Here is a 17376-nt window from a genome sequence, read left to right on the forward strand (position 1 = left end):
GTTTTAATAGAGAGGCTTGAGACAACCTTTTTACTGAAATTGTCAACTAGACAGAAGCTTTCTCATCTACTCTTGAGTTAATATATAAGAATAAAGATATTTATTTGATATTTTTAAATACACTTTTCAAATGATTTAATATTTTTGGATAACTTTTTTTTGTTTAAATATTAAAATATCAAAAAATATATAATGTATAAGAAGATATAAAAAAAATATATAAAAATATAGAAATTAGGGACGGCTGCAGGGTATTGGCTGGGTCTATGGATCTTGCAGTCTCACGGGATTCCCCATAGTCCTCAATGCTGAAGCGTCAAGAGCTGAAGTGGAACAGCACAGCCATCATCCCCTAGTCTAAATTTTATGTTAAAAAAAGCTTACCACCTTCCCAAACCGGCACCATTAGTTATATTGTTACTAATCTCAATATTATCACAAATTTAGCGCAATGATTTGTTTCACGCACTGCATATAGTAGAGTGGAACTACATATAAATTAAGAATTTTATTTAATTCTGAAATAATGGCTTCTTGTTCTACAAAATGGCTTTGTTGTTATTTTGTGTGAAAGTGAATGGAGGCCCTCATGATGTATATATTTTGAAATAATATGCGTGTCCCATGAGTGCTGTGTTCGATAGTTATACTCCAGTGGATCTATGAATGCCACCTTCATTACAGTTACTGCTTGGCAGACAGATAAACCCTACATTTCAAACTTGCCAATGTAGAGTATTATTCATGGCTGGCAGTACGGTACATTCTTTCATCTAAAATAATACCAATCGACCACAGTTAAACCATACGTAAGAAATAGATATAATGATTTATATGAGATCTGCTTTCCAGCTCTTTTCCACTATTTCACACCCAATAATTTACTCTTGTCGGATCCGTAACCAAATTATTCTTGTGGGAATGCATACGAGAAAGAAATTAAATTAAATCAATATGCTGCATGAAACGTGTTAGAAGGGTTAGTGGGTCAGATGAGTCTGTCTTCATTTTTAAACTGATATCTTCTGGTCTCAGGGAACTTACATAAACAGTAATTCAGTAAAGGGACACTCTATAACTCCATGTACAATACTATACATTGAGCTATCAGTAAGTTGATAGCAGCCATAGTGCTAATTAATAAATATTTTTATTTATCAAATACAAGTATTCTTTTTTAGTTAAAAAAAACACCCTTTTCTCTTAGAAAATAAAAAATAATAATAAAACTCACCTCTAATCTAGTGCCATCCCTCTCATGGCTTGGCAGTCAATACAGATGATCTCAAGTCCAATCCAATTGCAATATCGAAGCATTTGAGAACTATGGTGCATGTCTAACAGCTGTGTTCAGCCAATTGGATCATGATGCCAGTGGTTCTCTATGAGAAAAATTATCAGCATTTTGCGACATTATGCTGAGCTTTAGGACACTGACAACAAAGATCTTTAGTTTTTTGAATGCAAAGTTTTATTCCCGACACTGTAGAGCCCACTGGTATCCCCAGTCCCTTGCACCCCACCCCCTATATAAAGTGTTTAAAAACCTTTATTTACTCATCTAATTTGTGCTACAATGTCCCTCGGTGCTGGTTTGGTGCTCCTGCTCCTCCAACTTCATCCAATAGGTGGACGTAATGAGCTTCAAGTTATGTGACCGCATTAGGCCCGCCCTATAGGAATGCATTAAATCAATGCTTTCCTATGGGGATTTCAACAACACTGGATGTCCTCATGCAGAGTGTGAGGACTCCCAGTGTCATTTAAGGGACCCAGAGTCCAGTAAACTCCATAAAGCGCCTCTAGTGGCACTTGAAAAACTGCAATGTTTTGCATTGCGGGACAGGGACATTGCACCCAGACCACTTCAATAAACTAAAGCGGTCTAGGTGTCTATAGTGTCCCTTTAATAAAGAAGTGTCTCTAGTGGCTTTCACTCTGACAGCCACTAGAAGTGTGTTCTCTGTCAAATATAAACATTTTTTTTTCTCAGAAAAGACAATTTGTTAGACTGCAGGGACAGGGACTCAATATTAAGATGTAGTGGTTTTGGTGCTTAGAGTGTCCCTTTAATGTAATTTCACTTAGAAAATCAACAGAACATGCAAGTTTGCAAGGGTTCACCAATCTGGCATACAACTGAGAATGTAGAAGAATGAACCTTCTGATTAAGCAGTGTCAATGGTCAATCCTCTTTGAACAATTTATTTTTATAATATTAAATAACCATTCCTAAGTATAAAAGATTATTAGGATGTCTCCATGCCTTCTATTGTCACTGTGATATATACATTTACAACCCATTAATTTGACATGGGAAAGGAAACCAATTTTATCTTTAGTAAACGTTTGATATTAAATAAAAATGACAAGCAGAGTCACAAAAACACAGGGGTTAGATAGATAACCAACAAACCAATGTTATTTAAGCATAGCCTTGTTTTGTGAATAAACAAACTGCACTATGATTCCTGATCTACATGTACGCCTTATGTGATTATGGGTCTAAAGCAAGTAATTGGCATGATCACATGCAAAGCCTGAGAAGAAGACATTATCATGTCTAACTATTTAATTTATTAACATAACATCTAGAAAGAAAAAAAGCAATGTTGAGAAAGGATCTATTTCTTCCATAAACAATTTGTTTCTTTGTGAAATATAAGAATTAATCAACATATCATTTTTCTCAAAGGAAGAACAAAATTATTCCATAAATATTTCACATATATTATTGCTTTCTTACGTATTTTATTATCCCCTTAGATAAGCAAATATATCTGTTGTAATTAATTTCAAATACCAGTGTGGGGTTCTTTTTAATCCAGTGCAAGTATACATTTGTTAATATTTAATTTATTTACAAAAAAAAAACCCACTGCATTAATAATAGCTGAAAGTTGTCTGTCTGTCATCAACATGCTGTGTGTGCTGACGGCAGATGACAATTATGCACAGAAGTAACATTAGTAAACCTGGAACTCATGTTCTGGGCTAGCCAGACACACTCTTATGACGCTGCTGAGGTGGAGTTACATTTTCTTTGCATGTGCTGGGTTTCATAGTGAAACACTGCCCATGCAGACACCATGACCACTTCAGATCACAGAATAGGTCACGGTGCTTGGAGTAACCCTTTAAATATATGATGCATTTACTCAAACTAACTCTATGTCCATGGCATTTTTTTAAGATTAAAGTGTATTCATTTATTTAAGAAGTTGATTTGTTCTCTCTATGCCGTAACTAAAAAGACATGTTGTTAAACCAATGTTACAACTGTTGAAAGGCCTAGATTGATTGTATCTGCCACATTCCTATGTGGCATTGTTGAGTGTCTTTAACAAGCATATGTTGTAAATTGGGAGTAGAATCTGTTTTGAAATCTTTTTTTTTCTTTGTTTTTTTTAAAGGAAATGTATTTCTTGAATTGTGATCTTTACATCCCTAGATGATATTTTTTTTTTATAGAAAAACCTTTCTTTATCAATTATGATAAACAAAAGATAGATCCTAATTGTAAATATAAATAGTTTAACAGGGAGATTGTGTTTTATAATGCCATGCAGCACATATGTTGTTGCCATCCATGCAGTTAAGGAAAAATGCATGGTTCCCCTTCCTGCAATTGGGGGGCCCTAATCGTAAGCCAAATCTAAATATATATGTCCAGGTCTGACTAGGATTAGTGGGAGTTACACTCTTCAGTGACAATAGCTCTCAGGCAGTCCTGAAACGTGTGGCTTTTGCAGTAAACATGTTATGTGATGCTTCAGAAATAACTTATAGGGTACAATGCAGACTAAGAAAATAAGCAAAGTCACAAAAAGTGTTATACCATATTTAAATAATGCTGCTTTCTATGGGGGGCATGATATATCCCAAAGTGTTTTCATACATGTTTCTCTAGAACACTCATCCCTAAATGTGTCTTTCAGTTGAAGTGGTTGCTTAGCAGTGTAAGTGCCTGGGAAGTTGGAATGAGCCTGTATTTTACATAGTGTGGATCTGTTTCAATAGCTTTGCAGTGTTTAGTCACTTTATATCACTGAATAGTGTCAGCAACGTGCATAGCTCGTCACAAAGGAAGCTTGACACTGGAAGTGAAAGGCGATGAATTAAAGAATCGAGGGCTGCACTCTCTCCCATGTGGTCACTAAAGACATTGATTAATTAGGACAGTGAGCATGTATGTCTCTTTTCTGACAGAGAAAGGTTAATTATTAACTAAATATTCCTTTGGACCCAACCCACCAGACACTATGAGAGTTTAAACTCATTGTACTGTGAAGTATTTGGCAGTGTTATACACTGGAAATCAGTATCATTTAACACTGTTCCAAGCAATATGCAGGCTACAATTCAAATTTCATTGCCCTTTATACACAAATATATATTTTAACACTAACAAGGAGTTTATATCTTAAAACAAGCATGTCAAACTTGCAGCCCACAGGTCACATGCGGCCCATAATGGATAGATTTGAGGCCCATCTGCCCTGGGGCCACTTTGTGTTGTGGCTGCGACCAGCTGAAAGGCAGTAAAGATATATTTTCTGTGTGATTCTTGCCTTCCCTCCCATGGTCGATAGCATGCTCCCACAGTCCAGTCACTACCCTTTCCTTCAGAGGAGTGTCTGGCCTGCTTGAGCAGAGAAGAGCAGGGCTGGAACTGGAAGACGGGCGGCTCATCTTAAGGTAGGGGAAGAGGGGCTTGTATGGAGTTTGATGACCTCAGCCAAAGTGAAGAACACACTCATAGGACTTCAAAAATATGTAATTTGTTTTTTACAGCTGTGCAACAGCATGCATTCACCATTTCAGTCCCATTACCACACTTTTCTTAATATGTCAAGGTAGTTGGACTGAAACACTGGTTATATGCACATGCATGTCTTCTTAAACTAAATTTGCTCTTCTGTTTACTTTGAAGCCCTACAAGCGTGAGGACATTCAGTGTCAGTTAGGCAACATTTTTATACTGTACTTTTCTAAATAAACCTATGTTTCTATGAAATCTGAAGTTTTAGTTTTTATGCGGCCCACATCAACTTAAACCTTGTTTATCTGGTACGTGTAAGCCTTTGAGTTTGACATGCTTGGCTTAGAAAGTATATATATATATATATATATATATATATATATATATATATATATATACTAGTTTATGGCTTAGAAAACCATAAACTCCTGGTTAGTGTTAAATCAATGGGTTAGAGAATGATAATGTCCTATCACCAATTAGCACACAGCTGTGTTTAGTGCACACAATGGCTGCTACCTAAAGCGTGTAGCACTCACAGACTACGGTGACTTAGTTCTACATTTTCCAATTTATTGTGATTGTGAGGAGCCTGCTATAGATACCTGGCCAGATTAACACAGGAGGGTATATGAGCACTTACTCCAGGCTCATGTTTTGAAGTAGGCCCAAAGCAGCAACATCCATCTTGTAAGCAGCTTTGGAGGAAATTTGTCAGACTTTCATTGGTTGTTTTAGCTAATATTTTAACAGAGTTTAAAATATACTTTACAAAATATATATATATATATCAAGAGCAAACAATCAGACTCAAAACATTCCTGTTTTTATGTTTTAGCAGCGTTTAACATGCAGAAAATATCAATGTGATGACTAGAATATGGTTTGCGATGATTTCTCTAGATGTGCAAGAATAATAAGAAGGAAAAAAATCATATGTTAATGAATTCTTGGCTTTGTTAACCAAACCCGCTGCATGGCGTAAACCCCAACAGAGAGTTTGACTGGCTTTGCACAGTCTCTGCATGTTCCCTTTATGGTTCTGACAAGGCACATGTGGAATGTTCCTGGGTGTTTATATGATGCTAATTCTTACGTACAACTAATTACACAAAAATTAGCACAAGCATATGCCCTGTTGTATTTGAAGTATTTTTCCTGAACCGGTATCTGTTTATAAGCAGTTTATGCACTTTAAAAAAAAAAAAACATAATTATAAAATTGCTAATTTTAAATTTAGAAAAAATTCCAAACATATTATTTTTGGTTTTTAAGAAAGATTAAAAAATATTTTTTTAAAATAGCCTTTTATATTTGCATTTTTTTGTTTAAAGTTTTACAAATACTAATTGTTTTTCTTCAACTTTTTAAATTCAAGACTACTGACACAATGGCAGATATTCATTCCCCTTTATATATTTCGAGTTAATACTATATTGTGTTTTGTTCTATTTAAAAAAATAAAAATAAAAAAAAAATCCTTGAACGAGCGACTATATATATATATATTTTATATAAATACATAAAAGAAAGTAACTGACAAACATTACGGTATACAGAAACTATTGATGATGCCGTTTTCAGTTTTAAACCTTTGACTCTGTTTTAAAATCTTAATTAGACCATGATGTTGACTGTTGATATTGTGGGAGGTGTTGAGTACTAGAGATTTTCGTTTTTTCAAGAATAGTTTCTGCCTTTGTTTTCCTTACAACGTCCAAGCCACATGATTTCCAGCTCTGAATTGCCATATTTACAGAAATTACATGTCTACATAAGGCTGGGACATTTTAAATAATTACCTTGAAGTTGGCATGACAGCCAAATCTTAGAGAAAATATTTCAACAATATTTTTGCAGATCTTTGATTATTTTTCTAACAATTTGAAGCAATTCACACTTTTTTTTCCCCTTGTAGTAAAAAGGCATTATTTGAAAGGATTGAGTGTCGAATGTCGTGCTTTCTGTACCCTATAGTTTTAAAAGTTAGGAAGTGATCCCTTTAACAGCACTGCCTGTTCATTATCAAGAAAGATTATTTATGAATTTAAAGTATCACATGCAAAATCTTCACTTGTCTCCAGTGTTCTCTCCTGATCTATTTGGGTTACAGACTGCGAGAGATTATCTGGCTCCATCTAATGGAAACAATCCTCCCAATTTGAATGATGTCCAAGTTGTCTTACTTTAATTTCCTACTGAAATCCATGCATTACAAGTCTGCCATTAATCGTTTTACCAGATTTTGTATTTCTGTAAAAAATGTGCATTCCTCAAAAATCAGAAATTGCTAAGGAATCGTTGTATTCTAATTCATTTAATGTACTGTTCTAAAAAATATATAAAGCAACAAAAACACAGAAACAAGCAATAATTGCTGTTTGAACCCTAAATAATTTTAACGAGGTACCACTTTGATTGTGCCAGGTTTTTTTACTCACTCCACCTGTTTTGTGTACCAGGTTGGGATGGCAGTACCAATATATACTCTTATCTTTGTTGCAAGGAAACTTGATAGGTGCTAACATTTTTCTGAGAAGCATATTAAGGTGTTTTCACAGAAGTCACATCACATATTTGCATTTACAAATCATATGTACGGTAGATTTCCTGTTTTTATCAGATGGCACTAAGGATTTCTTTTTCATTTAAATACAAAAGATAATGTTATGAGCATATCTCATTTGTTAGTAATCAGCCAATCATATAAAAAGGGATGGTAGTTGAAACCATCACTCCTAAAACATATGGAAATTATGTTAACCAGTTACATTCCAAGTCATGAATTATTCTTTATTTTGGATTAAACCAGCTTAATACAGTTTAAGATCAACAGGGTTATTCTCTACAGTGAGATTCCAGTTTGACTTATTTTAATTTAATTATGAATTCTCATTTTAGTGAAAAACCCCTGTCAATGTTCCTAACATTCTAGGAGTGATAATTTCAAACTCTATTTTTTATCTTTTGTTTTGGTTAACAATACCAACGAGAGTAAAAATGTCCTTGCTCTACGTAATCCAGCATGTCATGCACTGTATATACTTGTCTATAAGTCGATCTCGTGTATAGGTCGAGTGCAGTTTTTTGACCAACAATTGTGGAATATGCTATATGACTGGTGGATAAGTCAAGGGTACGACTTCCGAATGGAATTCAAATAGAATTGTTTACCGAACAGACTCTGTGTGGTCCCACTTGTTAACACCTTGTTATCACGACCACCCCTGATTGTTAACCGCAAACAAGCATTCCCTGGGTTGCCGCCATTTGTATATATACGATCGCACGTGTTCGTCTCCCGAACGCAGCAGTACATGGTAGTCAACGGCATGGATTTCTGAGTCGGCTACGCAAACCCCGCTAAAACTTGTACCCCTGCCCATTCGACTTCCCGACCAGCTAGGAGAATGGCGTTCGGGAGTTGAACGGCGTTCAGGAGTCGACATTGACCCGCATTCAATGTACAAAATTCAATCAAAACTAGCTCTGACCCGTGGATAAGTCAACTCTGCGTTTTAAAATGAAGTTTAGGACTAAAATTTCTAGACTTATACATGAGTATACATGTTGTTTACATATATGTGGAAATAAATGCTGTGCAGAGTTCATTAATTATTGGGAAACTATAGTCCCTATTACATTTTGCATAGTAATGAAGTTTTACACATGGTAAATTTGATTGGCCCTCAGATAAAACATCTTTAAAGAATAGTTTCACTCAATAACCTTCATCTTTGTCTAAGCAAGGTGCCCCTGCCATTTAGAGCATAGAATATGAGGAATTTTTATCAATTGAGTCTGTGATGTCAGACTGAAAGAATTAGACACTTTTGTTTATCAAAAACAGGCGTTCAAGCTCATGTTAATTGATTTAATGCATCCAATAGATTTAATTGAAGGGAAGATGTGAATGCATTTTTCCCCTTTTGTAAACCAACATAAAAGAAACATCAATAACTAAATGAACGTCTTGCAAACACCCTCAGTAGTGCACAGTAGACTTCTATACAGCCTTTCATTTGATCCCCACTATTCACCATTTATTTACCTGCAAGTTGTGCATAGAGTGTGCACACATAGTGAAACTGTTAGAAATAACCAATCCCAGAAAAGTTTCCTGGACAAATATCTCTTATTAAACAAGGAATATAATAAATATGTTTATTAGTGGCCCTGTCCCTAATAACAAGCATCCTTCCAGCCCAGTTTGCCATTTAAATGAATAAAAATTACAAATATTAATCACCTTTTTCCACCGCTACGAACCTCTGCACCTCCTCCAGAGTCGTCCAATCCAATGCTCCTCGTCGGGGGATCCTGGGAAGTTGGAATGAGCCTGTATTTTACATAGTGTGGGGCCCTGATGGCACATTCATAGCATGTGCCACACACACATCAAGTTCCCCATAGAAAAGCATTGAATCAGTGCTTTCCTATGGAGGCTGCAGTCGATTGGCTGAGTATAACTCTGTTTCAGCAAGAAGCGCCTCTAGAACCGCTTTAAGAGGATTTAGCACTGCAATGTAAGTATTGAAGTTTCGAAAAAGAGTGCAAAGTTTTACATTACAGAGTGCAGGGTGACCACTGCACCCTAACCATTTGACTAAGACAAAGTGGCCTGGCTGATTCATGTGGTCCTGGCACTATCGCTCCCCCTGCCTCTCCTCTCCCTCGCGCCCCCCAGTCGGTGAATTAAGGGTTGAAAAAAACCTTTATTTACTTACCTGATCCCAGTGCTGATGTCCCTCGGCGCTGGTTCGACAATCTGCCCTCTCTGACATCCCGCGACGAGAGGGTGCTTATGCTGCACACGCATTAGACCTCCCCATAGGAAAGCATTGAATCAATGATTTCCTATGGGGGGAAATCTGACGCTGGCTGTAAGGACGTCCAGAGTGCAGAGTGTAAGGACGTCCAAATGTCAGTTTTGATCCTGGAAGCCCTCTAGTGACTCTCAGGTAGACAGCCACTGGAGGCAGACTTAGTGCTGCAATGTAAACATTAGAGTTTCTCTGGAAAATTGCGGCACTAGGTGCAAAAGCGACACTCCACCCATTGTTAAACAATGAACTGAAGTGGTCTAGGTTCCTAATGTGTCCATTTAATGTCTGCTATCTCATAATTATCTTGTAATGTAAGCATATTCTAAGCTAAAGTATGCTCTGATAATTAGTGGGCAGTGGGCACTTAAGTCCGGGCCATTGTCATGTACCTATGACACTGCTTTAATGTCAGCATTGACTACAGTAATAAAATGTTGGACATTAGAGAATTAAAATATAAAACTATGTGCAGACTAAATTAAATTCTCCAAAGCAACCGAAAAAGTTCTGTAGTGCTTAACATATCATCTGTTTCTAATATTGTTTCTAAGATCAGATTACATTTTTTTCATATGTATAACTTTCTTAAGGGCTGACTAAACCTTTTGTACTTAAAAAAAAATTAATCATGGGAAAGCTCCTATTCTGGAGATATATTCATTTATTTCAATCCAATTGTGTCAAGCTGCAAGGTTGATACATATTTGCTTATGACAAATCAGAACTTTTACAAAGAGATATGTCTGACCCCTTTTAGAAACTAGCTAAAAATGTATGTATTGCTACATATCCAAGAACAAAATCTACAACATAAACATAGATCATTATACCCTAGAAATTCAATAGCGTGCACTTTTGGGAGAGTTATTGTATAGTTATGCTCAAAATGTGGCCAAATAACTCAGAAATTGCACAGGAATGAACTGGTATACCCTTTGATGATGCTCTTTGATGATGATGGGATGTCCAGAAATGTTTTTTTCCTCTCATGGGCCAGTATAAAGAAAGCGCACAGTCTCCCTCTCTTGTTATCACGAGGGAGCATTGACTTGTTGGAACATGGTACACTTTCTTATTGTTAGAGAAATATTGTTGGAAATAATTGTTAAAAAAGTAAAACCTTTCACTTCCAGTTCTCCAGTTCTGTTGTATTATCATTCCTATCATTATTTTAGTCCATGGCATTTTTCCAGAACCTTAATGAACTCCTCCAGAACTGCCCCAAAATTAAGCCCACGCCTACATTATGTTCACATACAGTATAGGCTTACATTCTGATAGCATTTTGATGATATATTGGAAAACATTTTGGGTTTCCCTTCAAATCTCCATTAACAAACATGTATTCCTGACCCTATAGTGCTAAACCCATTTAGTGCTTTCCTCCTTTAGCCTCCTCAGAATGGGTTGAAACTCACCTTATTTTCAGCTCTCCATGGGTCCGCCAGTGCTGGCCCCGCCCCCTTGGTGACATCATCAAAATTGCCAATTTTTAGCCAATCCAATGCTTTCCCATTGCCGTTTTGGCCAATTATCACCTCCTCATAGAGATGCATTGAATCAATGCATCTCTATGAGGAAAATGCAGCGTCCCCATGCAGAGCGTGGGGACGCTAAATGGCAGGGCTGCCTACTGTGCAGCCCTGAGCCAGGAAGCACCTCCAGTGACCATCTGAGGAGTGGCCACTTGGAGGTGTCCCTTTTCTCTGAAAAAGGCAGTGATTACATGAAAATACCTGAAGGGAGCTATTATACTCACCAGAACAACTACATTAAGCTGTAGTTGTTCTGGTGACTATAGTGTCCCTTTAATTATCTTGTTTTCATACTTACTGTATATGACAAAAGGGGATATGCAAGCAATTTCAATGGACTGCAAATTGTAAGGCAAAATAGATCATTTTGAAAATAAATAAAATACACACATTCTTGAAGTTATAATATAATTTTGTGGATTTTCCATTTGTACTGTTTAATAGTGATTGATTTATCAGATATGTGTGAATATGTTCAAATAATTGTGGCTTTAGATTATGACTGCTATAGTGGTATACAAATTACAGTAATAGCAGCAACAATTTGTTGCATGTGTTTGGTGTCAGAATATGAGGGGAGGGGTATAATACAGAGAAGCAGGTGTTCTGTTGCAACATAATATGCTTTCAAAGTACTTGTCCTTGAAACTGTCTGCATTTAGTGAGTGGCCTCTCAGCAAGCCTATTAATGTGATGCCTTAACAACAATAATAGAGGCATCCGGTCAAATTAATCAGTGTCACAGTAAAAGAATGCTCCTGAATTAAAGCAGTTCTGTCACTATCATGGGTCTTTGCATATTTTGCAAAAAACCCCAAAGCTGACATGCCTGCAGGGCCGGCGCGTCCATAAGGCGGCACAGGCGGCCGCCTTAGGGCGCACCGGCTCTGGGGGCGCAAAATTCCAGTGACCGGCAGGAGGGAAGTGCTCCCTCCTGCCTGGTCACCTCCTGGATCCCCGGAGCTGCTGGGAGGCGTGCGGCTGCAGTTGATTAGGAGGAGGCGGCGAGGGAGCTCTCTGATCTCTCTGACCGGCTCCCTCGCGCGCCTTTTGCTGATGCCGCGGGAGCCGGAATATGACGTCATATTCCGGCTCCCGCGGCATCAGAAAACAGCCTGCGAGGGAGCCGGTCAGAGAGATCAGAGAGCTCCCTCGCCGCATCCTCCTTATCAACTGCAGCCGCACGCCTCCGAGCAGCCCCACTGACCACGCCTTCCAGCAGCCTCCACTGGACCACCAGGTAGGGAGGCTGGGTGGGAAATTTACATTTAATTTAGATAATTAATTACTGTGTGTCTGTGTGTGTGCATGTGAGTGTGAGTGTGTGTGTGTCTGTCAGTGTGTGTGTGTTCGAGTATGTGTGTGTGTGAGTGAGTGTGTGTGTGTCTGTCAGTGAGTGTGTGTGTGTGTGTGTGTCTGTCTGTGTGTGTGTGTGTGTCTGTCAGTGTGTGTGTGTCTGTCAGTGTGTGTGTGTGTGTCTGTCATTGTGTGTGTGTGTGTCTGTCAGTGTGTGTGTGTGTGTCTGTCAGTGTGTGTGTGTGTGTGTCTGTCAGTGAGTGTGTGTGTGTGTGTCTGTCAGTGTGTGTGTGTATGTGTGTCTGTCAGTGTGTGCGTGTGTGTTCGAGTATGTGTCTGTGAGTTTGTGTGTGTGAGTATGTATTTTTCTGTAAGCCTGTCTGTATGTATGTATCTGTATGACGGTATGCCTCTGTATGTATGTATGTGTCTGTATGTCTTGTACGTATGTTTCTGTATGTCTCTGTATGCATGTATGTAACTGGATGTATGTTTGTCTCTGAATGTCTGTATATATGTCTCTGTATGCATGTATATAACTGTATGCCTTTATGTCTCTGTATGTACGTATGTGTGTGTCTCTGTATGCCTGTATGTCTTTGTATGTATGTATGTGTCTGTATGACGGTATGCCTCTGTATGTGTCTGTATGACGGTATGCCTCTGTATGTATGTATGTGTCTGCATGCCTGTATGTCTCTGTATGTATGTTTCTTTATGCCTGTATGTCTGTATGTATGTGCCTGAATGTCTTTGTATGTATGTTTCTGTATGCCTCTGTATGTATGTATGTGTCTGCATGCCTGTATGTCTCTGTATGTATGTTTCTTTATGTCTGTATGTATGTGCCTGAATGTCTTTGTATGTATGTTTCTGTATGCCTGTCTGTATGTATGTGTCTGTATGACGGTATGCCTCTGTATGCATGTATGTCTTTATATGCCTGCATGTCTCTGTATGCATGTATATCTCTGCTTGTATGTGTCTGTATGTCTCTGTATGATTATTTCTGTCTTTGTATGACAGTGTACCTGTATGACTTTGACTGTGTGACTGAAAAATGATGCCTGTGTGCCTGTGGCTTGGGAGGAAAGACACACAGGTGAAGATGCATTTTTTTTTTTTTTTAATGAGGGTTGGGGGCGCCAAAATGCATCTTCGCCTGTGTAACTAAAAATCCTAGCACCGGCCCTGCATGCCTGCTTGTACTCTGGCAGGTCAGGGTGAAGTTGAAGATAGACATACTTACCTGAGGCTTTCCCTTGTAGGAGTGACACTTGTAGGAGGACACTTCATCTGTCAGGATCTGTGTCAATGGCATACTCTTGTGCAGAGAGGACAACACTGAGGTCTATGAAAGATCTTATATCACTCTGAGATCACCCATAGCCCAATTCTCACAATATATGGGGAGATGCCTGTTAATGTTGCTAGTGACGGCTAAGGGAATTAACAAAGGTTGACAGTGGAAGCTCCAACTTGACTGTAGACCCATTCTTTGGCTTATGGTATCTTTTGATTGCATTGACATTTCAATGGAATTCCTATACAGTCAATATCAATATATTATAAAGATTTTAATTTGATAAAATACTCAAAAGTAATAGGATGATGACAGAGCCACTTTAAATATCTGTACTATGATTTCACTTATATTTGAAAAGATGAGATATTATTTAGTGGAACCAACATGAATATGATACACCCTATCGCTAGTCAAAGCATGATTTTCAGTTTATTGCATTATAAGAGTTCGTAATACTTAAATATCAGAAGTCAGTGAAGTTATACAAAAGACCATGCTTTTTTAATGTGTATGTGAAGTTATACAAAAGACCATGCGTTTTTCGATTTGTATGCATATTCACACTTTAGGAAACCAATTTTAAAGGGACACTATAGTCACCAAAACAACTTTAGTTTATAGAAGTAGTTTTGATGTATAGATTATGTTCCTGCAGTCTCACTGCTCAATTCTCTGCCATGTAGGAGTTAAATCACTTTGTTTATGCACCCTGGTTACACCTCCCTGCATGTGACTTGAACAACCTTCCTAAACACTTCCTGTAAAGAGACATCTAATGCTTATTCTTCCATTATTGCAAATTCTGCTTAATTTATCATTTATTATCTCTGGTATACCCTGCAGGAGAATCTTGTGTGTGATTAACCCCTTAAGGACCAAACTTCTGGAATAAAAGGGAATCATGACATGTCACACATGTCATGTGTCCTTAAGGGGTTAAAGTTCAATTTACAAAGCACGAGATAAAAACCTTTAGAGTCAGTTATATCTGATTGAAAGTGAAACCAATTTTTTTTTCATGCAGGCTGTGTCAGTCACAGCCAGGGGAGGTGTGACTAGGGCTGCATAAACAGAAACAAATGTGATTTAACACCTAAATGGCAGAAAATAGAGCAGTGAAACTTTAACCCCTTAAGGACCAAACTTCTGGAATAAAAGGGAATCATGACGTGTCACACACGTCATGTGTCCTTAAGGGGTTAAAGGTATGATTTATACACCACAACTGCTTCATTAAGCTAAAGTTGTTTTGGTGACTGTAGTGTCCCTTTAAAGTTGCCACTGATTTTTTTGAAACTTGGTTTGATTTCGCAGTGAGCAAATGCTTTTTTTTTTTTTAAGTTATCTCAACACTTATATCGCAATAGTTACTTTGTTTAATACATTAACAGCCTCCCAATTTCAGAGATTAACATTTTGGTTTAAGGGAAAAAAAACGTCAGTGTTTTTTACTAAACGCATGGGTAGGCAACCTTTGGCACCCCAGATGTTGTGGACTACATCCCTCATAATGCTCTTACACCCATAATGCTGGCAAAACATCTGGAGTGCCGAAGGTTGCCTATGCCTGTACTAAAGTGTGAAATCGTTAAAGTGAATTTAACATTTCAAACCAACTGAAAACATAACTGAGCTTTTCCATTTCAGCTATTTCATCCTAAATGTTTTAATTTACTTTGAATTCACAACAATTAAAACTTTCTGTGAATAACATATTTCTACATGTTTTTAAAGTATATTACACACAATGTTATATGTGAAATGTGCGTTTTGTGCCTAGTATCCTTAGAAGGTTTACTTAGGTTTTTTTCACATATGAAAAGAACTAAAGAACTTTGATATGCTTGAAAAAGCATAGTTCCTTGTCAATAGCCCAATGGCTGATGGATGTTTAGAGCTCACCATATGTTTCAAGTATTCTGTTCTCCTCCTCCCAGTATTGTTTCAAGTGATAGTTGGGAGATCACCCTGGTAATGCGTTCATAATCAATATCTATTGTTAAGGTTGCATGGAACACTTGTGATTTGTTGAGATTTTTTACAACAGAGCAATAGTGGTATAAAGCATCAGGAATCCATAGGTCAGTTTAAAGCCATGATTTATTATTTATTTATTTATTATTGCCATTTATATAGCGCCAACAGATTCCGTAGCGCTTTACAATATTATGAGAGGGGGATTTAACTATAAATAGGACAATTACAAATAAACTTACAGGAACAATAGGTTGAAGAGGACCCTGCTCAAACGAGCTTACATTCTATAGGAGGTGGGGTGTAAAACACATTAGGACAGGAATTTACAATCAAATAAGGTGGGCTGCCCTTTAGGAGAGGGCAAGAGACAGGTATGTGAGGTACATACCTGTCTCTTGCCATGAAACATATAGTGTGTCATTTACAGTCTTTTTCAATCTTTATTTATAGCATCAAGTACTAACATTGAGCTAAACCAGGGAGGCCTAAAAGGTAGATCACCAGATGTTTTAAAACTGCATCGATGCTTTGTCATTCTAAAGGCATTCAAGAGGCATGCAAAGCATCACGGGAGTTATAGTTCTACAGCATCTGGGGATCTAGCTATTGGGCACTCCTGATCAAAGCTGCGTCTTTAACATGGGGTGTTTTGAACCACTTTCAAATTTAATGAGAAACGTTTTTCTGTATGAATTCCATAGTTAGGACACCCAACATTGGTTTTGCCTTACAGGGACCAGCCACGGCTATTGTTGTAGTTATTAAAATAGTATGCCTTAATAGCAGCACTCATGACATTCTATTGTTCTAGCCGTCTATAAAGTTAGCAAAATGATACTGAAAAAAATAAACTTTAGAATGAATAAAATGATTCACAGTGTTTTGGTTGTGTATAGATAAATGGCGTGAAGTAATGGATTATTTGAGGAGAGCCCTGTCTTTCTTTTTCTCATGTGGTCACATTGCATTGTACCAAGAGTAATAGTGCTTGTGATCTTCTTGGGATTAATCTTTTGGAGAGAGCGGTTGAAAGATCCCGTATTTAACTTACTGGCTACAAGATTTTCTTAAAGTAAGACTCTTAGAAGGTCATTAGGCTTTTGAGGGTTATTCAGTTTGTTAGTCTAAACACTAAAACGTTGTGTCTTCGGCTCCTGATTAGTGACACTTTGATAAAGTCATTTGAAGTTCACTGGACTGAATTTTCCACCATTTGTAATGTTTCTATGGCCACGGGGAAAGGGTCTGAATTCAAACTTATGGACCATCTTTTTGATGCAAATCTCTTTCCAGTGACTGTGTAATGTCGTTATCAAATTCCTCTACTTCTTCAAATTTTTAAGACAAAAAGCATAGCGCATTGTTACCCGTTTCTTTATACTTACATATATATATTTTTTTATGTGACAGCTATTCATCGAGACTGAGTCCTTTTAGATAACAAAAGATTGAGAAGATCTTGAAAACATTTTATTGCTCCACTCTGGATGGGCCAATAGAGACAAAGGCCCTTTGTCTTCCACTTGATTAGATAATAAAGCTGAAACAGACTTTAAGGGAAACATTTCTTAACATAGCCAGAGTTATTTTTTTTCCTTCCTAAACTAAGAAAAACTATGTCTAATCGCTCACAATTAAATCATTCATGGTGTGCTCACATTGGAGGAATTAAT

The 17376-nt window shown here is 37.4% G+C and overlaps 1 protein-coding gene across 1 annotated transcript in view; it reads left to right on the top strand.

The window, feature by feature from the left end:
• Nucleotides 1-17376, top strand: part of FAT4 (FAT atypical cadherin 4) — a 215263-nt gene that overhangs the window by 26777 nt on the left and 171110 nt on the right. The window lies entirely within an intron of this gene.

Source organism: Pelobates fuscus, chromosome 6 (genome assembly GCF_036172605.1).
Source record: "Pelobates fuscus isolate aPelFus1 chromosome 6, aPelFus1.pri, whole genome shotgun sequence".
Taxonomy (NCBI): Eukaryota; Metazoa; Chordata; class Amphibia; order Anura; family Pelobatidae; genus Pelobates; species Pelobates fuscus.